At 46.8% G+C, this 26,518-nt stretch overlaps 1 protein-coding gene across 2 annotated transcripts in view; it reads right to left on the reverse strand.

Moving 5' to 3' along the window:
- Positions 1-26,518, reverse strand: part of IL1RAP (interleukin 1 receptor accessory protein) — a 415,401-nt gene that overhangs the window by 184,548 nt on the left and 204,335 nt on the right. The window lies entirely within an intron of this gene.

A 26,518-nucleotide genomic window follows, 5' to 3' on the forward strand; every position in this document is an offset into this window, starting at 1 on the left:
ATCATTATCAGTTTTATTCAACCCCCAAGTGACATTCAATCTTAGTACTTAGTACAACATCCTTTTACAGTTATAACAGCTTTTAAACATGAAGCATAGCTTGACACAAGTGTCTTGCAGCGATCTATGGGTATCTTCGCCCATTCGTCATGGGCAAAAGCCTCCAGTTCAGTCACATTCTTAGGCTTGTGCACTGCAACTGCTTTCATTAAGTCCCACCAGAGGTTCTCAATCGGATTTAAGTCTGGTGACTGTGATGGCCACTCCAAAATGTTCCAGCCTTTAATCTGCAACCATGCTCTAGTGGACTTGGAGGTATGCTTGGGATCATTGTCCTGTTGAAAGGTCCAACGTCTCCCAAACCTCAGGTTTGTGACGGACTGCATCACATTGTCATCCAATATCTCCTGGTACTGAAGAGAATTCATGGTACCTTGCACACCCTGAAGCTTCCCTGTACCTGCAGAAGCAAAACAGCCCCAAAGCATGATTGACCCCCCCGCCATGCTTCACAGTAGGCAAGGTGTTCTTTTCTTCATAGGCCTTGTTCTTCCTCCTCCAAACATAGCGTTGATCCATGGGCCCAAACAGTTCTAATTTTGTTTCATCAGTCCACAGAACACTATCCCAAAACTTCTGTGGTTTGTCCACATGACTTTTGGCATAATGCAGTCGACTCTTCTTATTCTTTGGAGACAGCAAGGGGGTGTCTGGCATGGAGGCCTTCATTACGCAGCGTGCGCCGTATTGTCTGAGCAGAAACTTCAGTACCCACATCTGACAAATCTTTTCTCAGTTCCTCAGCAGTCACACGGGGACTTTTCTCCACTCTACGCTTCAGGTAGCGCACAGCAGTCGAAGTCAGCATCTTCTTTCTGCCACGACCAGGTAGCGTTTCAACAGTGCCCTTTGCCTTGAATTTGTGAATGATGCTTCCTATGGTGTCTCTTGGTATGTTTAACATCTTTGCAATCTTCTTATAGCCATTGCCCTTCCTGTGAAGAGTAATCACCTCTTCTCTTGTCTTCCTGGACCATTCTCTTGACTTCACCAGGTTTGTAACCACACCAGTAAATGTCTAGAAGGAGCTGAGTATCACAGTCATTTTAAAGCTGCCTAATTGGTGCTTATTAGGCTTTATTGCTGCTCCCTGACATCCGCAGGTGTTTTCAATACCTGATTGAAAACACTTCAATGAACCTCTGTTCTTCAAAGTGGTAGTCTTTAAGGGGTTGAATAATTGTGTCAATGAATTCACAAAAGAAACATTTACTACTTTACTATTACAAAACCAATTGATGTCATTTTAGTTGCATATGGTTCTTTAAGAAGTCCTTGTAGGATTTCATTCTGAATACAATTACAAATGTACACTAAATTCCCTAAAACCCTTTACAGCATTGGGGGGTTGAATAATTTTGAACACAACTGTATGTGGCAATGTTAATAGGGACACTTACAAATGTCCAAATTGGGCCCAAAATGCCAATATTTTGTGTGCCCACCATTATTTTCCAGCACTGCCTTGAGGTGATCAGTATGTCACAGTACAGGTTGGCATTCATGGTTCCCTCAATGAACTGTAGCTCCCCAGTGCTGGCTGCACCAGTGCTGGTGCTCCAGACCATGACACTCTCACCACCATGCTGGGCTGTAGGCAAGACTGTCTTTGTACTCCTCACCTGCCTGCTGCCACACATGCTTGACAACATCTGAACCAAATAAGTTTATCTTGGTCTCATCAGGCCACAGGGCATGGTTCCAGTAATCCATGTCCTTTGTCTGCTTGTCTTCAGCAAACTGTTTGCAGCCTTCCTTGTGCATCATCTTTAGAAGAGGCTTCCTTCTGGGACGACAGCCATGCATACCATTTGATGCAGTGTGCGGCGTTTGGTCTGAGCACTGACAGGCTGACCCCCCACCCCTTCAACCTCTGCAGCAATGCTGGCAGCACTCATACGTCTATTTCCCAAAGACAACCTCTGGATATGACACTGAGCACGTGCACTTAACCTCTTTGGTCAACCAGGGAGAACCTGTCCTGTTAAACCGCTGTATGGTCTTGGCCACCATGCTTCAGCTCAGTTTCAAGGTCTTGGCAATCTTCATAGTCTAGGCCATCTTCATGTAGAGCAACAATTCTTTTTTTTCAGATCCTCAGAGAGTTCTTTGCCATGAGGTGCCATGTTGAACTTCCAGTGACCAGTATGAGAGAGTGAGAGTGATAACACCAAATTTAACACACCTGCTCCCCATTCACACCTGAGACCTTGTAACTTGTAGCAATAACGAGTCACATGACACCATCAAGGAAAAATGACTAATTGGGCCTAATTTGGACATTTTCACTTACGGGTGTACTCACTTTTGTTGCCAGTGGTTTAGACATTAATGGCTGTGTGTTGAGTTATTTTGAGGGGACAGCAAATTTACACTGTTATACAAGCTGTACACTCACTACTTTACATTGTAGCAAAGTGTAATTTCTTCAGTGTTGTTGCATGAAAAGGTATAATAAAATATTTACAAAAATGTGAGGGGTGTACTCACTTTTGTGAGATACTATACGTGGTGGTGGACTTTATTACCGTCTCGGGGAGGACTCGCTTGGATTATTGGGTTGGTCATTTGTTCACGTATTATTTATATTTCACAAGCAAAGGTGTTCCATTATTAGTATTAATGGACTATATGTTCGTTATATTTAGTTTTTAGATAGAATATTGGACATGTTCATTTGTGTGATTTCACGTTTATGCACAGCACCAGGCCCAGACTGGCCATAGGGCACACTGGGCATCTGTCCGGTGGGCCGGGGCCGCTTGAGTAGGAGAGGCGGCTGGGCAGCACATAGAGAAACCGAACCGTTCCTTTCTCTCCTGCTGCTTCTAAATTCCTGCTTCTCCTACTGCAGGCATTCAGCAGTGGCAGGAGATAAAGGGACGTAATGGTTCCTCTATGTGCTGCCCAGCCGCCCCTCCTACCCAGACGGCCCCGGCCATGTTGCAGGGGGCCCATGTGGGCACGTCTATGTATGCAACCAGGGAGCCCATAGGGAATTATACCCTACCTCTGCTTTCTCCTCTTGGTGCAGTGCAGATTTTGTGTCAGACTTGCAGCCTCCTTTAGCCAGCAGACCCAATGGTCTCTCTCCCAGCCAGCAACTTCTGATTGAGCTGGTGGGCGGGGTAGGGGTGTGGCCATGTTCACTTACATACACAGGTGGCTGCTGAAGAGGATAGAATTGGGAGGAGGAGCATATATGGTGAGTGATTCCTGCAGCAATTCCCTCCATGTGCAATTCTTCAGCTCCCTACTGTGGTTAGTACATTATATGCTCCCCCCGCACTGAATACTGGTCACTGCCTCCCCCCATATACTTCTCCCCATTGTTTAACAGTCATTGCCCCCCCCCTATTGTATACTGCCCACCCTCCCCCATATATTGCTCCCCCTGTATTCTGTTTACTGCCCCCTCCCATTGTATACTGGTCACTACCCCCTCCACTGTATACCCCCCTCTGTATACTGCCCCCCTGTATACTGCTCCCCCTCCCCCATATACTGCTCCCCTTGTATACGGCCCACTGCCCCCCTCCCCATATATTGACCCCCATTGTATAACAGTCATTGCCCCCCCCATTGTATGTTGCCCACCCTCCCCCATATACTGCTCCCCCTGTATACTGTTTACTGCCCTCTCCCATTGTATACTAGTCTCTACCCCCCTCCACTTCCACTGTATACCCCCTCTGTATACTGCTCCCCCCTCCGCCATATACTGCTCCCCTTCTATACTGTCCACTGCCCCCCCATATACTGCTCCCCATTGTATAACAGTCATTGCCTCCCCTATTGTATACTGCCCACCCTCCCCCATACACTGCTCCCCCTGTATACGTTTCACTGCCCCCTCCCATTGTATACTGGTCACTACCCCCCTCCACTGTATACCCCCTCTGTATACTGCCACCCTGTATACTGCTCCCCCCTCCCACATATACTGCTCCCCTTGTATACTTCCCCCTCCCCCTTATACTGCTCCCCATTGCATAACAGTCATTGCCCCCCCAGTGTATACTGCCCACTGCCCCCCCTCTCCCATATACTGCTCCCCCTGTACACTGTTTACTGCCTTCCTCCCATTGTATACTGGTCACTACCCCCTCCACAGTATACCCCCACTGTATACTGCCCCCCTGTATACTGCTCCCCTTGTATACTGCCCACTACACCCCTCCCCTCCCCCATATACTACTCCCCTTATATACTGCCCACTGCCTGCCCTTCTCCCATATACTGCTCCCCTTGTATACTGTTCATTGCCCCCCCCCATTGTATACTGCTCACTGCCCCCCTCCACTGTATACCCCCCAAGGTATACTGCTCCCCCCCACTGTATACTGCTCACTGCTGTCCCCCCCGTATACAGCTCACTGCTGCCCCCCTGTATACTGCCCACTACCCCCCTCCCCCATACATTGCTCCACCCTGTATTCTGGTCACTGCCCCCTCACTGTATACCGCCCATCCCCTCCCCCATATACTTCTTCCTCTTGTATGCTGTTCACTGTATCCCCCCACACTGTGTACAGCCGCCCCCCCCCCACTGTATACTGCTCCCCCCCCATATACACCTCTTTGCCACCCCCTGTATACTGCTCACTGTCCCCCTCCCCCATATACTGCTCCCTGTCCCCCCATTGTATACTGCTCCCCCATATACAGCTCATCCCCCCCCCCCATATACTGCTCACTGCTCCCCCTCCACTGTACACTGCTCCCCATCCACACTGTATACTGCCCACTGCTCCCCCCCCCCATTGTATATTGCTCCCCCCACTGTATAACTGTTTCACTAGCATAGCTTCAGGCATCGCAATTGCAACCCCCGACCATGCTACGGGGCCCATGCAGCCTCCCCGTCACTACAGGTGGCACCAGGGGGGGTGCTATAGAACCCCCAAAAATATTGCTAGCACCTCCATATACTGCTCACTGCTCCTTCTTTACACTGTAAGCTTCCCCTTTTATACTGCTCACTGCTCCCCCCCCCAGTGTATACTGCCCACTTTTTCTCCCCGTATACTGCTCACTGCCCCCCCACTGTATACTGCCCACTGCTTTCCACCACTGTGTAGTGCTTCCCCCCATACTGTATACTGCTCCCCCCACTGTAAAAAGCTTCAATGGCGTAGATTCAGAGTCGCACTTGCAACCCCCGGTCATGATGCAGGGGGCCCATGCAGCCTCCCTGTCAGTAGGGGCTGCACCAGGGAGTGCTACAAAACCCCCAAAAATATTGCTGGCATCCATTGGGGGAACTACCAGGGTCACAAAGGTCACACTTGCAACTTGGCCCTGGCCTTCCACCACCATGGGGGGGCCCCACTGCAGAACATGCAAAAGAGCCCTGCATCTGATCCTTAATGAAGAGACCCGCAATAGGAATAAAGGGTCCCAGGAGCAGTGGGAAGGACCCCAGTACCAAAGGTCAGGGGAGACCATTATGGTTTCTTGCACCAGGGCCCTGAAGGTTCTAACTACCTCTCTGCTCCTATCCATCTTCTTTCTGCTGCCCCCAGGCCCCTGTCCCCTCTCTGGGCCCCTGTGTGCTCTCTCTCGCCCCTTCTCCTCCCCCGCAGTGCTGCTGGGTTGGGTTCCCCCCTCCCACCTGCTTCTGCATGGGATTTGGGCTGCTCAGTCTAAAATGCCCAGGTCTATTTTTTTTCCCAGTCCGGGCCTGCACAGCGCAGCTACATTATTTGTTTTTCTGTCTCACAATTTAGTTGCTGCTCTTTTGATTATTGTATATAGCACAGTTTTTTTCTCCCTCCTTTTCCAAGTACACGAGCCTGTCTACCACACCATCATTTGGAGTGTTGAGGCTTAATGAAATTCTAGATAAATTCCCTTAATCATGCGGTGTAAATACAGTGCCATGGGTACACTAGCTATTAAATGTTTAATATAAAACAAAATGTTATAAAGATAGTAAAATAAAAAACACAGATATAAAACATGAGGTAACAAAATGCATAAAAATTAAATTGACCAAAAAAACATTAAGGTTTGCCTATAAAGAAACAAACATAACAAATGCACACAACGCACAGTAAATGCAAGAACATAACACATCTAGGGAAGCTGAGTTTAGGTAGTGTGTGGGGGTGAATCAGAAGTCTTCATTCATAAAAAGGGCTTCTTATGATTTGTTTCTCATACACATCCTAGAGCCATGTGCAACAAATTCAGGATGTTCTTCTGTGCATTCTGGCACAATGACTGTGACAAATTCATTAAGGCAGGGTTCACACTCAATGCGGATGCGGCTCACAGTAGGGACAAATGTTTCAGGTACGAGTCAGGCCCAAATTTTTGCCTAAATTCAGAACTGAAACAGAACCAAGACGTACAGGACCCCCTGTGCAATCTGCTCTGCAGCCGCCATGGAGATGTGTGAACCAGATCCATTGAGAGCCGGGCACACTCTCCTGTCATGCGAATTGGATGTGGGGAAACCCACATCCAACTCGCACTAGTGTGAACACAGCCTAAAGCGGAAGTTTAGCCTAAAACCAAAATCTCTAAATGTACTTGCAGCCACAATCTAAGACTAACCTATCTAGCCCTGTCAAGTGGCGAATGCTCTATGCAGGAGACAGCAGATAATGGCTGGGAAATGCCTGGGAAGTGACGTCGCACAGAGTTACTTCTGGGCTTTCGTTGTCGGCTGCCACTTCTGCACACGCTTACATAGAGAAGCCCCAGCTGACTGCTCAGTGTGGGACTGTGGCTTCAGAAAAAGTATGTATAGCGATTTCTTCTTTACAGGGCTAGATAGGTTAGTCTCAGATTGTGGCTGCAAGTAGATTTCGAGATTTTAGTTTTGGGCTGAACTTCTACTGTACTCTAAGAAATAACACCAAGATATGAAAAGTTGAGGGAAAAAAAAGGTTGCTTCCATATTAAAGTAAAGTAAATTGTGTTCTATGTGTACGTATTGTGTCTAACATAAAATTCTGTCCGGGGGAATTCTACAACAGATTCATATATACCTTACCAACACTTACATGAATCTGTAACAAGTTGTGACCTTTCTTGCAAGGATGGGAGACTTAGGTGATCGTGCTTTTCTATATTAATTCTTCAGATTGTACATCACTTTTTCCAAGCAATAAGACTGATTTGAGCCTCACGAATATCAACCAGGCCATAGATTGGACATGGCAAAAATTATCCTCAGGCCTCATGACCACAAGGCATTTTTACAGCCGCTCTTAGGTGCATTCGGCATTTTTTTTTTCATAGCTTAAAAACGCCCCTCCGTGTAATTAAATGGCCTCATGCACACACAGACGTTTTGAAGCTGTAAGTGGCATAGGCATTTTCAAGCTGCAAAAAAACCCCAGGGCCCCCCAAAATCTATACCAGACTCTTATACAAGATTGCAGCCCGGCAGGTCAGGAAAGGGGACAAGTGAGCGCCCCCCCCCCTCCTGAACCATACCAGGCCACACGCCCTCAACATGGCCAACACCCCAAAGCACCTTGGGGACCCATGGGGACAAGGGCCTCTTCCTGACAACACTGGATGGTGGTTGTGGGGTTTCCGGGCAGGGGGCTTTCGGAATCTGGAACCCCCCCCCCATGTGAATGAGTATGGGGTACACTGTAACCCTACACATTTACCCTAAAAAAGGCAGTGTAGTGTAAATAATGACAAGAGACGGTTTTGAGAAAACCTTCATTAAAAATCTTACTCCGATCTTCTCCCTTGGGTCTTCTCCGCCACCAAACCGTTCTTCCTCTGATGCTGTTTCCCATGATTATGCCAGCTCCGCTATATGTGGCTTCTTATATAGCCATAGGGTGTGGCCACCCAGTGACCTCATCCAGAGACCATACCCCTTGTGTCATCATGTGATGATGGTGGGGTCTCTGGGTGATGTCACCAGGTGGCCATGCCCCATGGCTATATAAGAGGCCACAGCATCAGAGCAGGACAGGGTTGGCAGCGGAGAAGACTGGAGGAGGAACACCTGAGGGAGAAGATTTTTGTCATTATTTACACTACACCGCCTTTTTTGGGGTGAATGGGTATAGGGTACCTCATACTCATTCATATAGGGGGGGCAGGATGCAGGCCCCCCTGTTAAAGGGGACTTCCAGATTCCGATAAGCTCCCTGCCCGCAGACCCCCACAACCACCGCCCAGGGTTGTCGGGAAGAGGCTCTTGGGGACAACATTGGGACAAAGTGCTCAGGGGTGGGTGGTCTGGTATGGTCCAGGAGGAGGGGGGGTTCGCTTGCCCCCTCCCCTTTCCTGACCTGCGGGGCTGCATGCTCGGATAAGGGTCTGGTATGGATTAAGGGGGGAGGGTTTCCTGTTTTGCGGAGGGGGGGGGGCTTTTGGCGCATTAACGCCAAAGGAAAAAGCTACCTAATAGCTGCTTTTTCCTGGCATTGGTAGTGGCTCGTTTATTCTAACACCCTGTGTGCATGAGACCTAAAAGCGTCAGTCGAACGGCATAGCCAAGATGTTAGTAGACTCCTTGTAATCAATGTTTGATCTTCTTTTTCTATGAGAAACAAAGTAATCATGTCACTGTGAAATTGCCAAACATTCTACAGATTCAGGTACAATTGACGCTGCAGCAAATAATAATCATTTTAGAATAAGCAGGGCTTTCAGTCATCTATAATAAGCCATACATTTGCAGGTCAGACACCGAATTGCGCCTGAATATAAATGTGAAAGCATCCAACCATACAAGTAGATAACCTAACTGAAGTTTCAAACAAAGCAGCATTTGCCCTCCATTTTCAGAGCTGGTTCAGTCATTACATATGCAAAACTGCATGTCCTGTAACAATTCCTTTGTCAATCATCTGCAACGCCTAGCTGGCATAGTGCCAGCACCTTGACCTAATTTCCAGCATTCACCTGGTACTTGTCCATCTGTTGTCAATGATCTGGCACATCAACTTCAAGAATACTTATTGCAGGCAGGTCCTTTTGGAGAGAACGCTCTTCAAAACTGATTGCTTAACCCACTGTAGAATTGACAGATTTAAAACGTATTCCTAGGAACAGTGTTTCTCAACTATGATATTTTGTGCCTCTTTATTACAACAAATATTTGCCCTATGCCCCTTGATATGCGTCAGTTTATTTCAAGTACCACCTAGCCTTTATACATGTATTGGCCATAATCTTAAACCTAACACATATCCATGCTTTCCAAACTAACCCTTGTTCTGACATGTCGAAAACAAAATAATACAGCTTCTCCATATAAAACTTTTTTTTCTTTTTTTTAACTAAGCATTCAACCTTATAAAATAGGAGTTCATTCTTCCAAGCAGGAGCTCCCCCTTGATCCTCTAAATAGTAACCTAGGCAAGGCTTAGGGTTCTTTTAACTGCCAAACTTAGCCCTAAAATAGTTTTAAATCCTTAGCATTTTTTAGTTTACACACTGAGCACAATAAAATAAACATCCTCCAGCAAACTATATGCATTTTACAACTTTCAATGCTGCTGGCTTCTCCGCTCTTAGGGCTGCTTCCCTGAACTACCAGTCTTCACAGGAGTAAGTTAATATTGGACAGCGCTCTTGAGCCAGTCTATTCGCTTGGAGAAGGGAGTGGGAAGAAGCAAGGGAGTGCCTTACCATCCTGTTCTATAGGGCTGTGAGTTTCTATTGATGCACAGAGTGTAGGGAGACACAACTCTAGCCCTTGCATTCAAGATTGGCTCTTTAGCAGATGTACCCAACAAGGGGCCAGCGGAGCCCTCTGATGTTGCCCGCAGCCTCCTGTTCTTGGATGGCGGGTCAGCAAGCACAGAACATCAGTGTTGTGGCTGGAGCCGGCGGTAAAGGAATTATGCGGCTGCAGAAGGCGCAGAGCAGCATAAGCCAATGCTTTCTCTATAGCGTTGACTCCTATCTCAGGTGGAGTGATACCAACTGCACTCCACCTGGCAACATTTCTACAGCCGATGCCCGGCAATGCCTGTAGAAAGGGCGATTCCTGGAGATCAGAAAGTGAAGGGTCATTAAATTAAAGGTCAGTTTATGAAAATTACTATATATATTATATATATACATACATACATACACACACAGACACACACATCGCAATTGGCATATCTGTTCTGCAATGGTTACTAAGCTGCTTTCAAACTGATAATGCAGGAGTTTTAATGCACTTTCAGAATATGCACCACACCTGCATGATATAATAGAAGTCAATGGCAAAGCACAGCTAACCAGCAGGAAAGCTGTAAATGTGCTGTGTGGGTAAACCACAGCACATCTGTGTGAAAGCAACCTTATAGGGGGCTCAGGACAGTAAGAGCTTGTTTACATTTGCGGTTTAGGGGGCAGTAAAACCCCATAGTTCATTGTGACCCGTGACTGGTTACCAAATCACGTAAAGCGGTTGTTACCTCAACACTTTTATTCCTGCTATGTGGCTGCTGTACTATGTACTTGTATGAGAAAGCATCCTGTTCTCTTTGTATTGCTTCCTTTATGTGAAATCCCTGGTGTTTCTGCTAGTCCTCTTACTTTCCTATTAAAAACTGACCACACTAAGCAGGAAAGCACAGTGTGGTCAGTTCTCTAGCCAAACTGGGAACTCTGTGTACTCTTTTTCAATGATCAGACTTGTCCTGACATGCCCCCCCCCCCCACATCCTGCACAGCCATTCACTGGGAAGCTCAGTGTACTGCTGTTTCTCCTCCCCCGGCTCCTATGCAGCTGAGAACAGAGGGAATGTGATCACTTATAAAAAAGGGAAAACATTTATTGATAATTTTTTTGTATATCTATACAAAAATGTTTTGCCTTTCATTTCTACAGTGGGTACGGAAAGTATTCAGACCCCCTTAAATTTTTCACTCTTTGTTATATTGCAGCCATTTGCTAAAATCATTTAGGTTCATTCTTCTTCCTCATGAATGTACACATAGCACCCCATACTGACAGAAAAACACAGAATTGTTGACATTGTTGCAGATTTATTAAAAAAGAAAAACTGAAATATCACATGGTCCTAAGTATTCAGACCCTTTGCTCAGTATTTAGTAGAAGCCCCCTTTTGATCTAATACAGCCAGGAGTCTTTTTGGGAAAGATGCAACAAGTCTTTCACACCTGGATTTGGGGATCCTCTGCCATTCCTCCTTGCAGATCCTCTCCAGTTCTGTCAGGTTGGATGGTAAATGTTGGTGGACAGCCATTTTTAGGTCTCTCCAGAGATGCTCAATTGGGTTTAAGTCAGGGCTCTGGCTGGGCCATTCAAGAACAGTCACGGAGTTGTTGTGAAGCCACTCCTTCGTTATTTTAGCTGTGTGCTTAGGGTCATTGTCTTGTTGGAAGGTAAACCTTCGGCCCAGTCTGAGGTCCAGAGCACTCTGGCGAAGGTTTTTGTCCAGGATATCCCTGTACTTGGCCGCATTCATCTTTCCCTCGATTGCAACCAGTCGTCCTGTCCCTGCAGCTGAAAAACACCCCCACAGCATGATGCTGCCACCACCATGCTTCACTGTTGGGACTGTATTGGACAGGTGATGAGCAGTGCCTGGTTTTCTCCACACATACCGCTTAGAATTAAGGCCAAAAAGTTCTATTTTGGTCTCATCAGACCAGAGAATCTTATTTCTCACCATCTTGGAGTCCTTCGGGTGTTTTTTAGCAAACTCCATGCGGGCTTTCATGTGTCTTACACTGAGGAGAGGCTTCCGTCGGGCCACTCTGCCATAAAGCCCCGACTGGTGGAGGGCTGCAGTGATGGTTGACTTTCTACAACTTTCTCCCATCTCCTGACTGCATCTCTGGAGCTCAGCCACAGTGATCTTTGGGTTCTTCTTTACCTCTCTCACCAAGGCTCTTCTCCCCGATAGCTCAGTTTGGCCAACCTGACAGAACTGGAGAGGATCTGCAAGGAGGAATGGCAGAGGATCCCCAAATCCAGGTGTGAAAGACTTGTTGCATCTTTCCCAAAAAGTCTCCTGGCTGTATTAGATCAAACGGGGGCTTCTACTAAATACTGAGCAAAGGGTCTGAATACTTAGGACCATGTGATATTTCAGTTTTTCTTTTTTAATAAATCTGCAACAATGTCAACAATTCTGTGTTTTTCTGTCAGTATGGGGTGCTATGTGTACATTCATGAGGAAGAAGAATGAACCTAAATGATTTTAGCAAATGGCTGCAATATAACAAAGAGTGAAAAATTTAAGGGGGTCTGAATACTTTCCGTACCCACTGTATTTTAAACCTGAATGGGTTGTTATACAAGGTGATCGTTTACAGTCACTTTAATTGTCCCTCACTCTTCAAAAAGGTTGAGCACCCCTGCTATATAGAATGCATCAATAAACAGGAAAATCTCTGGCAGCAGTCATAGCACCACCAACGTGGAACATGGTCAAGATTAAAAGATTAAAAAAACTGCATAGGTACATGATCCCGCCTATGTCAGCCTGTGCCACAGCAATGGAAAGCAGGTTGCACCAACAATGGATATGCCAATAAAATTGGATTTTTGCCTTACCGTAAAATCCTTTTCTCTCAAGTTCATTGACAGACTCTGTCTCTGTTCTTCATAACAGTAGGTTATACTGCCCCCTACAGGAGTAGGACACTAGGCAGAAAAAAAAGTTCTGGTTACACCTATGGGCAGTCCCAGGAGGTATACTCCCTATCTCGGCTATAGAATGTCATGTAACAAAGCAGTGTCAGATAAAACAATACCAACTCAAAAAAAAAAAAAAGAAAAAAAAGAGGGGTGGGTACTGCATCCGTCAATGAACTTCAGAGAAAAGGATTTTATGGTAAGACAAAAATCCAATTTTCTCTATGGTTCACTGACAGACGCAATCTCTGTTCCTCATAACAGTAGGGGCGCCCCAAAGCAGTGCCATAAAACATGAGGGGTGGGAACAGCAGAAAATAATTCCCCAAGGCTAAACCATAGCCAACCAGGCAACATAGAACTCATCAGAACAACCGGATGATTCCCACCTGAAAAAGCATTAAACACCCTCAAGGGAGACTAAAACACCCTTAAACAGCAGCCTGCAAAACTTTGCGCCCAAAGGAGGCATCTGCAGATGCCAGCACATCCACCTTATAAAACCTTGTGAAGGTATGAACAGATGCCTTGTAAACCTGAACCACAGATGCCTGATGTCGAAAAGGCCCAGGAAGCACTAAGCAAACTACAATGCGCCTTAACAGGGAAAGGTGGAACCTGACACTTAAGTGAATAAGTCTACACGGTCTGTCTAATCCATCTGGAAATAGTCGCAGCAGACGCAGGCAGCCCTTTCTTTGGTCCATCCATGAGTACAAAGAGCGAATCTGATTTCGGAAAAGACTCCGTAGTCGCCAAGTACACCCTGATTGCCCGAACCACATCCAAAGAATGCAGTGCAAATTCCTTAGGATGTTTAGGCTTATGACACAAGGAGGGTAGCACAATGTCCTCATTGAAGTGGAAACTGGAAACCACCTTCGGAAGGAAGGACGGACGGACCTGGACGAAGAACCAGATAGGGAGAACGACAGGACAACGCTGGCAGTTTCAACACCCTGCGCGCAGAAGTAATAGCCACCAAGAAGGCCATCTTCTGGGATAAGGTAAGCAGGGAAATCTCCTGAATATTATCTAAGGGAGGTTTCTGGATAACCAGATAACCAACAGCACCAAATTAAGGTCCCAAGGTGGCAACGGAGGTCGCACCGGAGGTGCCAAGTGTCACGCCCCCTGGGTAAAGTTACGCATCATGGAATGGGTGGCTAATGGCCTTTGGAAGAAAAATTGCCAAGACCGAAACCTAACCCTTGATAGTACTCAGGGCCAATTTTTGATCAACTCCCCGTTGAAGGAAGGCCAAGATCTGAGCCACTGAGTAGGAGCAAGGGGGGAACCCCAAGAGACTCACACCATGCAATATACGACTTCCAGGGATGATGATAGATCTTTCTAGAAGTCGCTTACCTTGCCTTAAGCAGAGTGGGAATCACTGCAGCAGACAATCCCCTGTCCTTCAGCACCTGGCATTCAACAGCCAAGCCATTAAAGCCAGCGACTGTAAAGCAGGATGGAAGATTGGCACCTGAGACAACAGATCCTCCCTGAGAGGAAGTCTCCAAGGAATGTCTGCGAGTAGCCTGACCAGGTTGGCGTACCAGGCTCAGTGAGACAAGTCCGGCGCCACAAGGATGACTGGAATCCCTTAAGCCTCCATTCTGCGTAGAAGTTTTGGCAGCAACTTGAAAGGGGGAAAGGCATACATCAGCTGATACTGACTCCACGGAGCCACCAGCGCGTCTGTGGGGTCTGCCAGAGGGTCATGAGAGAGTTCCACAAACCTCTGCACTTTCCTGTTGATCCGAGACGCCAACAGATCTCCTTCTGAAGTGCCCAAATTAAGGCACAACTGCTGGAATGGAGAGACCATTCCCCTTGATCCAAGGTCTGCCGTCTGAGGTAATCCGCCTGCCAATTTTACACTCCTGGAATATGAACGGCGGAGAAAGCTGGAACAAAGCGTTCCGCTCACCGAAGGATGCCTGCCACCTCCAAGGCCGCAAGGACACTTCTGGTGCCCCCTTGGTGACTGATATAAGCCACGGCAGTGGCATTGTCTGATTGAATGCACACTGGACAGCCCTGAAGGTACTCCATCTAGTGAACTAGGCAAAGCCTTATCGCTCATAGCTCCAGAACATTGATTGGTAACCTGGATTCTTCCAGGGACCAGACCCCTTGAGCAGAAATGAATGAAAGGAGAGAGAAGTCTGTATAAGGTGCTACCTGTTTGAGCAGTTTTTTTTTTATAAAGAAAGGGGATAATATCCCCCACACAATTGTGTGAGCACTAAAAAAAGAATATCTCAGTGATAAGTGGAGTGCTATAAGACTGGTGAAGGGGGTGAATTGACATTATATTTTTATATCCACTTGCACCTTCTTTTTTTTACATTTTTACATATTAGCATGTGTATCCATTTGCACATACAAAATGCTCATTGATTATTCCCCAAAACTTCTTAAGTTATTTTACCTGTATATGAATTTCAAAACATTAATGCTTCCTTCTCCATGAAATAATATACAGTACCTTCCTCCCAAATATACATGTTATTATTATTTTTTATACACTCCATCCCGATCATGCATTGTCTCTTCTGATATCTTCCTCGCTTTTTTAATATTTTTTTAATATATTTTTTAATATATTTTATATACATATTCTCACCATTAATCTATTCCTCTTGGCATACATGATAATTAGACCAGTGTCATATTATTATTTTCTTATTATACTGTATTTATATAGGAGTCATCCCCCGATATGTTTGCCAAGATTACCGGGTCTAATGTTACACATAACCTCTTTTGTTTTTATCATCATTTTATTTTTATTTTTCAATAAAGTATCATTGTTTGAATTTGTGTATGACATTCGGACTGATCACGCATGATGAAATAGCCAATAAGATTATTAGTATCCTATGCAAGCTGACTTCCTATGTGGGTGGAGGAATATGTCCGCCGTTCGGTTCTGCTAGAGCACCAATATGGCCGCACATTGTATATTGGTTGCCAGGATATGATGGGCTATAAGAAGGCCGGGAGCACGTTAGATGGCGCCGCTCCAGTAGACGCCTGACGAAACGCGTAGGGCGGAGCTACGTACGCCACGCATCACTTCCGGTTTAGTGGTTTGGAGCCATGGAACGCGGAAGAGGAAGCATCCCGGCGTCCGTTTTGTAGCTGAAGTGATCGGTCCGAATGTGAGTCTATCTATGCTTGTTATTGCAAATTGATTGTATACTACGCCATTGGGGTCCCTGTTTTATCTGCTTGAGCACCACAGATCTGACATATCGGAGGGAGGCAGCTCCCAGCGTGGCTCTTTTCAAGCTGAAGGAACCCCGGACCCTCAATCTCCTCCTCTGTGGCTATCTACCCTATACATCTGGCCCAGAAGAGGGAAATAGGGTGAGAGTGTTACCTATTGGTTTCACTGATTCAGGCACCTTATTCACCATTATCTTACCTTTTAAATCACCCATTCACGTATTTATTGCACTTTAGGGTGTTTTTTTTATCTTGCTTATTTTCAGTGACGTTATTAATTATATTATATTATTTATAAACACCGCTGTTCACCACAACTGTATATCTGTACTATTTTCACTGGCACCGCCATCAGGCAATAAATATTTATGACACTTTGTGCACTTTTCTTATTCAACAATTTTATCTATATGAGCAGTTATTTATATTATTTATTCTGCACTGCGCACTTTATTTCTAGGGGGTGCATGTCAATTCACCCCCTTCACCATTCTTATAGCACGCCACTTATCACTGAGATATTCTTTTTTTAGTGCTCACACAATTGTTGATATTATCCCTTTTCTTTATAAAAAAAAACTGCTCAAACAGGTAGCGCCTTATACAGACTCCTCTCTCCTTTCATATATCGCACCCCTGTTTTTTCAGGGGTGGGTTTGTGGCAGCTTACACCTGTACTTACATACTTTTTACAATTAAGATATTCCATAGCGCTGGTCACCTTTGTTTTTTACTTTTTCCTTGAGCAGAAAGCTTGCTGAGAACACCTCCCCATTCGCACATTGGAAGGGAAGAACCTTACCGGAGAGATGGATCAAAACTCGATCTTGTAACCGGACCGTATGACCTCGTGAACCCACTTGTCTTGTATCCGGGATAGCCACAGGTACAGGAACCGGCAAAGACATCCCCCCACCCCCAGATAGGGGTGAGGGCGCACCTTCACTACCACTGGACTCCCCAGCCTCCTGGACGGGATTGACAGGATGAGGGGCCCTGGTAGTGACAGGTTGAGTCCCCCCCCACATGAACGATCGTCCGGTCGCCGGCGGCGCACCCTCCCCCCCATCAGCATGATGCCCGGTCCCAACCCCCCTGGGGTTAGCTTCAAGCTTCCCATAGCCCCAGTAAGTGAGGGGAGGAGGGGGAACAGGTAAGGAGGGGTACGTGACAGGACAAAGGGAGCCTGGGGATCCGATCGTCCTAAGGAGGGGCCCGCGTCCACCCCAAAACCCACCAGGGGGAGAAGGGGGAACAATTACTCACCATACCTGGAACCGGTGGGCGCCATCTCCTGACAGAACCCCTCTCCACTGAAGTGGGAGGGGGGTTGTCGGCCAATAGGAACGCTGCGATGCGGGCCTAGACCGATCCTATGCGGCTTGGCGAGACGTTTAACTCGCAGGGCCAGTCCCCGTCCGGTGGGACTATGTCACGGCCGACCTAGCGTGAAGCTGGGGTCTGCGCGCTTGCGCTGGCCAGCTGGGGTTACCACTAGATCTATATATCCAGCCCATCGCCCAGTCCGGCTTAGTTGATTGTAGATCTCACAGCAAAAAAAACGGATAAAAAGACTATCTAGAAAAAAACTTTTGCCAGGACCAGAGATCCCAGCAAGGAACAAGGTCCTTACTCCTGACTAGGCAGAAAAAAACTGACATCCTATAGAAGAGAGAGGGAGTATACCTCCTGGGACTGCCCATAGGCATAGCCAGAACTTTTTTTTTCTGCCTAGTGTCCTACTCCTGTAGGGGGCAGTATAACCTACTGTTATGAAGAACAGAGACTGCGTCCGTCAATGAACGATAGAGAAAGTCTATTTGTAACGCCACACTTCCAGGCATTACCAGCCATTGTCAGAGTGCCCTCCCCTTTCAAGTAGATAACATGACTGTACCAGAGTGACCTGAAAACAGGTAAGTTTACAGATCTTTCTTACCCCAGTTAGTAAACATAGGTGTTAGGAGGTGGGACTATTTTAAAAGTAGTTAGGGTTATGCTGGAATCCTACTTTAAAGTGTATTCATACTTAGTACTGTGTAGGTGAGCATTTAAATATATGTTTTCTACCTCTCACAGAGATCACAGTGCCTCACAGTATGCTCATCTGTTTTTCTCCATCTCCAGAAGGATAGCACCATATTTATTAAGGCATCTAGGCAGCTAAGATGCTGGTTCCGATGACACAGCCATGTAAATCATGGTGTCTGTTCATTTCTTGTCTGCGTTCATAATAATGCAAAGCAGATCATCCCGCTGTTTCAGACTATCACATTGTGACTTGCCACAAATTCCCAAGATACAGTTTGATCAGTGGGAGAGGAAATGCTTCAAGAATCTTGCCTGCAGTACAATAAAAACATTACCCTACCCTAGACAAAGTCTCTGACATATTTCTAGCTCTACTTCTAAATGATGAAATGTACAGATTTTTTTTTTTTTTTTTTTTTTTTTTTAAATAAACTGTTCTTGTATACTCTGACATGTCAGGAATTCAATTGTGCAAATTTGTAAATTACTATAAAACTTTGCAGTGCCTAAGTACCACCTGCAGTCCTACATATTACTACAGATTCCACATAATCACAGATACAGTTTTGTTCCACAAAATTACACACTAAACTACATCTTCTAACGCAAACCTTTCATTATGTTCTACACATTCTTCCCATGAGAATCTGTATTGAAAAAAAAGTGTGCTGCCTTTTCCAAATTGAAAATCAAATAATAGTAGACACAGGTTTGCTATTTAGAGGACCACTAGTGCAAAACATTTTTGTTGCGATAACTGCATTCGGTTAATACATGTAAAAAGTGCATTTGGATTGACATCTGTGTATTACATAATCCCTTATTTATATTTTTCACATTTACAAGCAAGCCAACATGACCAGCAAAAGTGACAGTGGCTTGGGTTGGGCCAGGATTGCTTTCAATATTCACCTTTAGAGCCCATTCACATTGAGGCGACACGACTTCGGGGGGCGACCTGTGAAGTCGCGTGCACCGCGACTTCGGCGCGACTTGCAGAGACTTCACATAATGGAAGTCTATGCAAGTCGCTCCGAGGTCGCCCCAAAGTAGTACAGGACCCTTTTTCTAAGTCGGAGTGACTTGTGTCGCTCCTATTAGAACGGGTCCTGTACTACTCAATGGACCGTGACCGACCGCGACTTGTCAGGCTGACAAGTCGCCTTGACAAGTAGAGCTAATGTGAATGGGCTCTTAATGCATATGCTCTATTCATTTTTTTTTAGGTGCTGCTGCTTACAGCACCCCCTGCAGTGTTATCATTTGCCCCAAACACTGGCACTGATTGTTTTACTGGTCAGCCTTGTCTACATGAACTGTAACAGGTAAAAAAAAAAAAAAAATGAAGAAGAGGCAAGTGAAATAAAAAAAATGGATTTTTGTAAGAACTTACCGTAAAATCCTTTTCTCTTAAGCTCATTGACAGACGTAGTCTTCTTGATTCTCAAGAGCTGGGTTATGTTGTCTCCGCAGGAGTAGGACTAGGCAGAATGACAAAACGTTCTGGCTCCACCCTAGGGGCAGTCCCTGAGGGTATATCCTCCCTCTCTCTGCTACAGGGAATCAGTTCTGTTTAAAGCAGTACAGAGAATTTAACCCAACCCAACTCAATGATAGAGGGGCGGGTACTACGTCTGTCAATGAGCTTAAGAGAAAAGGATTTTACGGTAAGTTCTTACAAAAATCCATTTTTCTCTATCGCTCATTGACAGACGTAATCTTCTTGATTCTCAAGAGCTGGGACATCCAGAAGCAGTGCCACAAATGAGGGGTGGGATTGACAAAATCAAATCCAATCTAGAAGGCCCAACCGGTGCCAAACTAGAAGTTTTAAAGGCTCATTATAAACAAAGAATGAGGCTAAAGAAAAATTTTCCAACGGAAAAAAACCCTCGAGGTAGACCACTGGTCTCCTCAAATTGCGGCCTGCAAAACCTTGCGGCCAAATGAGGCATCAGACGATGCCATTACATCAACTTTATAATGTTTAGAGAAGGTATGCACCGACGACCAGGTAGCCGCCTTGCACACCTGGACCACTGACGCCTGATGGGGAAAGGCCCATGACGCACTAAGTGCCCGAGTGGAGTGCGCCTTAACAGGGAACGGGGGCTCCCGACCCTTAATAGAATAAGCCTGCACTACCGTCTGTCTGATCCATCTGGAAATGGTCGCGGCAGATGCAGGCAACCCCTTTTTGGGTCCATCTGGGATCACAAAAAGTGAATCCGTCTTGCGAAACGAGTCTGTCGTTTTCAAGTATACCCTGATCGCCCGGACCACATCCAAGGAGTGCAAAGCAAATTCCCGAGGATGACTGGGCTTAGGACACAGGGAAGGTAATACAATTTCTTCATTCAGATGAAATTCTGAAACTACTTTTGGTAGGAAGGATGGATTCGGACGAAGAACCACCTTATCTCTATGAACCACCAGATATGGTGAACGACAAGATAATGCGGCCAGTTCTGACACCCTGCATGCAGAAGTAATAGCCACCAAGAAGGCCACCTTCTGGGACAACGTGGGTAGAGGAATCTCCCTAATATCTTCAAAGGGAGGTTTCTGAAGAACCGACAACACTAAATTAAGATCCCAGGGGGGTAACGGCGCGTGCACTGGCGGAGCCAGATGTCGCACCCCCTGGATGAAATTCCGCACCAAGGAATGAGTAGCCAAAGGCTTCTGAAAGAAGATGGCTAATGCTGAGACCTGACCCTTGATAGTACTCAAGGCCAGTTTCTGCTCAACCCCTTGTTGCAGAAAAGCCAATATTCGACTAATCGAATAAGACCGAGGACGGAACCCCAAAGGTTCACACCATGCAATGTAGGACTTCCATGTGCGATGATAAATCTTTCTGGAAGTCGCTTTCCTTGCTTCAACTAGAGTAGGAATAACTGAAGCTGACAAACCTTTGTCCTTCAGCACCTGGGTCTCAATAGCCAGGCCGTTAAAGCCAGCGATCGTAAAGCAGGATGGAAGATCGGTCCCTGAGACAGTAGATCCTCCCTGAGAGGAAGTCTCCATGGGACGTCCGCCAGCAGTCTGACCATGTCGGCGTACCAAGCTCGACGAGGCCAGTCCGGAGCTACCAGGATTACTGGGATTCCTTCCTCCTCTACCCTGCGAAGAAGTCTTGGCAGTAACGCGAGAGGAGGGAAGGCATATATTAGCTGGTATTGCCCCCACGGGGCGATCAGTGCGTCTGCGGTTTCTGCTAGAGGATCGCGGGAGCGAGCCACGAATCTCTGAACTTTCCTGTTGAATCGTGCTGCCAACAGATCCACATCCGGGGTGCCCCACCGTAGGCACAACTGGTGGAAAACGTCTGGATGGAGGGACCATTCCCCCTGATCCAGGGTCTGATGGCTGAGATAATCTGCCTGCCAATTCTCCACCCCCGGAATGAACACCGCAGAGATTGCTGGAACAGATCGTTCCGCCCAGCGAAGAATGCAAGCCACTTCTTTGGCCGCTCGGACACTCTTGGTGCCCCCCTGATGATTGACATAAGCCACGGCCGTGGCATTGTCCGACTGGATCCGAACCGGGCTGCCCTGGAGCTGCTCGGTCCAGTGAATCAGACAAAGTCTGATCGCTCTCAGTTCTAATACATTTATCGGTAATCTGGATTCTTCCGGGGACCAAAGTCCCTGGACAGATAACTGACCAAGAATTCCTCCCCATCCGGATAGACTGGCATCCGTGGTCACTATCGTCCAATATATTGGCAGAAATGACTTTCCCTGGCTGAGCATTGGAGACCGAAGCCACCAAACCAGAGACTCTCTGGTCTGTTTGCTCAATCGTATCTGATTGTCCAGGGATTCCGGATTCCGATTCCATCTGAGAAGAATCTCTTGCTAAAGAATTCGGGTATGGGACTGGGCAAATGGGACTGCTTCGAATGAAGCCACCATCAACCCCAGAACCCTCATGCACGTCCGAAGGGAAGACCAGCTGTTGGACAGTAACAACTGGACTGCTGATTGAATCTTTCGAAGTTTCCCTACCGGAAGGAAAACTCTCGTCCTGACTGTGTCTAGAATTAGACCCAGATATTCGAGCCTCTGGGTGGGAACCAGAAATGACTTTTGCTGGTTCACCAGCCACCCGAATTCCTGTAAAGAAATCATAGTAATTTCTATGTTTTGTAGCAAGGTCTGAGGAGACTCTGCATGAAGCAGAAGATCGTCTAGGTAACCTAGAATCGATATACCTCTTTGGCGCAGAAGTGCCAACATTGGGGCCAACACCTTTGTGAAGACCCGCTGAGCCGTGGCGAGACCGAAAGGTAACGCCACAAACTGATAGTGGTTCTCCTCTACGGAAAAGCGTAGAAAACGCTGATGTCCTGCGAAAATGGGAATGTGAAGATAGGCGTCCTTGATGTCTATGGACGCTAGGACATCCCCTGGATGCAGGAAGGCTGCTACCGTGCGAATGGACTCCATTCTGAATCTTCTTATGTTGACGAAAGAATTGAGTGCTCTTAAGTCCAGAATTGGACGCACTTTGCCCTCTTTCCTGGGTATTGTAAACAGGTTTGAATAAAACCCTTGAAACCGTTCTGTCCAAGGAACGTGGACTACCACTCCTTGTTGTAGTAAATCTGTGACTGCTCTCCGCAGATCTTCTAAACGATCTGCGGATAGACGGATATTGGAAGGGAAGAATCGCGCCGGTGGGAGAGATCGAAACTCGATCTTGTACCCTGACTTTATGACTTCGCAAACCCATTTGTCCGGGATTCTGGAAAGCCATGGATCCGGGAACCGGCGAAGACGTCCCCCCACCCCAGTTATGGGTGGGGGCGCACCTTCAGGCTTTGGATGGTTTATCTTCAGGTCTGGAGGGGGGGGCTTTTGCTTGCCCGACCAACGACCCCTGACGCCTCCTGCAGGAGCTTTGGAGGACTTAGTTTTTTCACCCGCTGGATGAAAAAACCTCTTGTGAGCAGAAAAAGAAGGCCCTCGTCTTTGACGAGTTCCTCTACCTTTAAAGTTTTGCGGTAAAAAGGTGCTTTTTCCACCGGTGAGATCCTTAATGATCTCATCTAAGTTGGCTCCAAATAGACGCTCTCCTGAAAAGGGGATATTAGCCAATGCTTTTTTGGAACCTTGGTCGGCTAACCAACCTTTTAGCCACAGTGTACGCCTGAGAACCACTGCTGAGACTGATGCTCGCGCCATTAATGGAGTGGCGTCTAACGCCGCATCACATACAAACTGTAACCCCTGTATCATTTGTTCCAACAAATCTGATACCGCCTGAGGGACTTCTTCTAAGTCCCGGCGTAACCACTTGGTCCATTCAGTTACAGCCTGCGAAACCAGACCAATAGCAATTATTGGCCTGAAAGCTGATCCAATCAAGGAAAACATGGTGCGAGACATAGCTTCTATCTTGCGATCCACTGGATCTTTAAAAGACGGAGCGTCTTCTAAAGGAATAACCGTGGCTTTATTCAATCTAGCAATAGGTGAATCCACCACAGGTGGTTCTGTCCATTTCTTAATAAGGGTTTCCTCAAACGGATAACGCCTGTCAATGCGTTTAGAAATATTAAAAGTGCGTTTTGGCAGACGCCATTCTTCATCGATTGGATTGCCAAAACATTTGGGCAATGGAAAAACCTTTGCCACTTTGATGCGCTTTTTAGTCCCAAAAGGGATCTCAGTTTCAGCTATTTCTGATGGAATACCCTGTAACCTTAAAGTCTCTTGAACAGATACAATGAGTGCGTTTACCAACGCTTCCTCTCGGGCTATGGCGGATGCCGAAACATCCTCCTCACTGTCTGAAGAGACAGGACCCGAGACACCAATACCAGATGAAGTACCTGCAACTGCAGAAATAGGCTCAGAGTCTGAATCCGAGGTTTCAGATAATAAGGGGTTAGGCGGGGGTCGCTTTCTTGCGCCCTGTCCCTGACAAGCCACTTCCACCCGGGACACAAAAGTTTCCATAATAGCTGACAAAGATTCAATTGTCAATGGGGTGCTGGAGGATCCCGCAGACCCCTCGAGGGGATCCGGAGGAGATACATGAGTGGCAGGGTCCATGTTAATACAGGACACCTTTGCCAGCAAAAACAAAAAAACTTTTTTTTTTTTTTTTTTTTTTTTTGTGTGTCTCCCCCTAGCGCAATAGCGCCCCTCAGAGTACCTGCTTCTCGATCCCAAAGAGAGAGAGAGGGACCCCCAAGGCTCACCAACCGATGCAGTGCAGTTTCCAACAAACTGCAGCCAGCGTCTGTCTTACACAGACTGGAAGGAGCTGTCTGCTTTTTCCCGGGCAGAAGGCGTGGCTCCGCCCCGTGTACGCCTTCCGGCGTTCCCAGCCCTCCACGAGGAAGCTGGGCTCACAAAACATGGCCGCCCCCATAGAAGAGACATAAGACTCCAAAAACATGGCGGCCGGCGTGACCTGAGGACATACATGCATACGGTCTACGGCAAAATGGCGGCGGACCGCCGATATCGTCTTCCCAGCACATCCACCTGCACTCTGCTAAGAGGTGACATATGGATCTACAGAGATACACTGCACATAAGGTAGGATTATACCTCCTATGTCTGCTGTAATGTTACAGTCTGCTGGGTAGAGTGTTAGCTCTTGAACCAAGTCCACTTCCCACAAACACATGCTGTATTACAAGGGGGACTTGTAAGTATCAGATATATACTGACCATATATGGAGGGGCCCATAATATATACTGCCTCATAATGAGGAAAAAAGGGAACGTTTACTCACCATACCGAACCGACAGGCACCCTCTCTTCACAATACCCTCTCCACCGGGGTGGGGGTTTGTGGACGCCTCGACTCTCTGGTACCTGGCGTCCAAGCGAGACTTTTAACTCGCAAAGTCAGTCCCTTTACTGGGACTCCGTCGCGGCCGACTCAGCGCACTGGTCTGCACGCGCTTTTAGGCAGAAACCGGGGTGACCACTGGATTTCAACATCCAGCCTGTCGCCCGGCCCCGCATACTTACTTGAATATGTCGCGGCCTAACAAGCGCAATGCCATGGTCTGCACGCGCTCGTAGGCCGGCTGGGGTGACCACAAGTGTCGCCCAGTCCGGCATTTTTGCTTGAAGATCTCACAGGAAAAAAACACTGGAGAAAACTACCTAAAAAATGTCTTTTTCTTAAAGAAAAAAAGTCTTGCCAGGACCAAAAGATCCCAGCAAGGAGCTTAGGTCCTTACTCCTGACTAGACAGAAAAAAACTGATTCCCTGTAGCAGAGAGAGGGAGGATATACCCTCAGGGACTGCCCCTAGGGTGGAGCCAGAACGTTTTGTCATTCTGCCTAGTCCTACTCCTGCGGAGACAACATAACCCAGCTCTTGAGAATCAAGAAGACTACGTCTGTCAATGAGCGATAGAGAAAAGGAGTTAATACGCTATCACTGTTACTATTAAAGTAATCATTTTTTTTACCCATGCAAGGCAAAGTAAGGAGGACACCTAAAGAGGAGTTCCGGATGGGGACAAAAAAAATTTAGGCCAGCAGCTACAAATACTGTAGCTGTTGACTTTTAATATATAGACACTTACCTGTCCAGGGAACCCACAATGTCTGCACCCCAGCCAATTTTCGGATCGGCTGTCAGGTGTTGTTGCCGCCATTTGTCATAAGGGAAACCGGCAGTAAAGCCTTTCAGCTTCACAGCTGCGAAGTATGCTACCCTTTCCAATTGGCCCAGCAGGGGGGGGGGGAGGGGGGGCGAACTTCTGAAAGATGGTGCCGCGATGTTGTCTCCCGGAAGTGGGAAAGGGTACCCGTCAAAAACAGGTACCCATTTACCCTCCCCAAATGTGCCAAATGTGTCTCCAGAAGGGGGGAGGAAGCAGAACAGTGAAAGTTCCATTTTTGGGTGGAACTCCGCTTTAACTTCCCCCGCATATATTCACTTTTCTTCACTCCTCCTTGTCTCTGATTTGCCACAGTGAAGGAAAGCACTATCCATAATGACTTTTCAGAGTTTACACATAGCTATAGACTCCAGTGATAGCACTGGACCAATCGCATTGTCACATAGGACAAGGGGAGTGAGTCATATGATCACACATGTTCTAAAGTGTCAGGTATTTCACTTTATTGGTGGAAGGGGAGTTGAACACAGGTGAGTATATGCTCCAGGACAGGGGTCTCCAAACTTTCTAAACAAAAGGGCCAGTTACTGTCTTTCAGACTTTAGGGGGGCCAGGATGTGGCCAGTGGGAGTAGAAATTGTCCTAGCATCAGTAGGAGTAAACAGTACATCTTCGGCGTTAGGGGAAGAAATAGTGCCCCATCATTGGTGTCAGTGGGAGGTATAGTGCCCCATTGTTTGTGTCAGCAGAATAAATAGTGCTTCTTCGTTGATGTCAATAACAGGAATTATGCCCATTGTTGGGGTCACTGGGAGGTATAGTGTCTTGCATCAGTGGAAGGAAAAAAGGACCAAAGGCCACATAAAAGGTAAGCAAAGGGCCGCATCTACCTCTCAGGCCGCCGTTTGGAGACCATTGCTCCAAGAGATTAAGAATCCCTCTTACTTTGCCTTTCATGGGCAAAAAAAGTCACTTTTAAAAATTTCATACTCAATAA

This window comes from Pelophylax lessonae (assembly GCF_965119305.1).
Source record: "Pelophylax lessonae genome assembly, chromosome: 3".
Classification (NCBI taxonomy): domain Eukaryota; kingdom Metazoa; phylum Chordata; class Amphibia; order Anura; family Ranidae; genus Pelophylax; species Pelophylax lessonae.